Source organism: Trichechus manatus, unplaced genomic scaffold (assembly GCF_000243295.1).
Source record: "Trichechus manatus latirostris isolate Lorelei unplaced genomic scaffold, TriManLat1.0 scaffold00065, whole genome shotgun sequence".
NCBI classification, from domain to species: domain Eukaryota; kingdom Metazoa; phylum Chordata; class Mammalia; order Sirenia; family Trichechidae; genus Trichechus; species Trichechus manatus.
In genome coordinates, this window is record NW_004444001.1 from 11,275,524 (window position 1) to 11,277,369 (window position 1,846).

Below are 1,846 nucleotides of genomic sequence, written 5' to 3' on the forward strand. Positions count from 1 at the left end.
AAACAACAACAACAACAAAAAACCCCAAAAACAAACAAACAAGGAAAAAGAAATGCCCCCAGAGATGTCCCTGTGAGTCTGCACAGAGTAAGGGAGTAGCTTCCAAGCCACGCAGTACTGCCCAGCTAGAAGAGTCTCCCAAGCCAAGGAAAGAAAAAGAAAACAAACAAACAAATCAAAACAGAACAAATGAGAGCAAACAAACAAACAAAAAAGCCCAGGGGGTCCCACCAGAGTGGCGGCAGGGGCCGGGAAGCAGTTTCACAGTAGAGCAGTGTTTCGCAGCCTTTCAGGAAGAAGCAAAGATGACAAATGGAGCCAGGTATTTGAGAGAAAAGAGGAATAGGTGGTGAGAGGTAAGGAAGAAATCTAAACAGGCGGAAAAAAGTAACACCAGCAGCCAACAAATGGCAGTCAGGGAGCTGGCCAGTGCGGGCAGGTGGAATCCAAGTGGCACATGGGGGAAGCTCGTGCTTCCCGGCCAGTAGACTGTGGCTTCAGGAAGTAGAGGAGGCTAAGTTGGGGTGAAGAAGGGCAGGGGGTGGGAAAGCCTATATCACTGGTTACTGGTTGTACTGTTTCCTGCTGGAAGCTCCGTGAAGCTGCTTTCTCATACTCCCGTTCACTGATCTCCGATAGGAGTCCAAGATGGTGGATCCATGTTGCGGTAGCTGATAGGGGACCTCTGCGTGTATCTCTCCTCGCTCTCTGTTCTCGGTCAATTTCTTATTCCATTCAGTGCTTGACTGAGTTCTTTATCTCTTCATTTGATGCTTAGGGTTTCAGGATTGATGTGTGACTCAGTTTGACTTAGTTTTCTGATCTTTGCTGCAGAGGGATGGTGTGGTTTTTCTGACTATAGCACCATGTTGCCCAGAAGTCCCCATTTAACTACATTCTGTTAACATTTACTGCACCTATGATGTATCAGGAACCGTGCTAGGAGCTTTAACTCCCAAGCCATCATCCCTGTCCCCAGAGTGCTTACAGTAGAGTTGGGCCGACATAAGCAGATAGCCTACTTTCAGGCAACCATGTATTATCACCAGCATGGGCTAAGATCAGAGGCACACAGAAGAGGGAGCAGCTAGTTCTGCTTTGCAGGATTAGATGAAAGTATTACAGAGGAAGTTATAGAATGAGCCCCCAAAACACCCAGCAGAGAAGAGTGGAATTCCCTTGGTGGCAGAAACAGTTAACATCCTTGGCTGCTAACTAAAGGTTGGCAGTTTGAGCCTAGCTATAAGCTCCTCGGGAGAAGGACCTGGTGATCTACTTCTGAAAAATGAGCCATTGAAAATGCTATGGAGCACAGTTTTACTCTGACACATTGGGCCACCATGAGTCGGAATCAACTGGAAGGCAACTGGTTTAGAAAAGAGTGGTTGGGCTGGTGCCAGCTGAGGTTGGAGTGGATGTGGAAGCACAAGGACGAAACCTCATGGATGGGAAAGACGGGAGGACGGGCATAGGAAGTCTCTCTAGGCAGATGGCTGGGAGGAAAGGCTTGAATGTCTGAGAAGAGGACCTTTTTGGAGGGGGGAAAAAGAGATGGGTTTGAGAAGTGAGACTGGGATCAGGTAGGGAGGATTTTGAGCACAAATCTAATGATTTTGGGTCACAGGATGCTATTGAAATTTTTGACAGAGAATGAGTGACTCACTGAAAGCATTGTTTAAGATGGTTCATTGGGCTGCAAGGAGCAGAATGGATTTGAACTAAGAAAACTTTTGTGGTGGATTTGCCTCAGCCCTCGCCATCTCCTCAGCCCCACCCCCTTCTCCTTCCTTATTGTGGTTTCCAAGACAAAGATGCTATTTCCTTTGCCTGTCCACCTCTGGTCTGG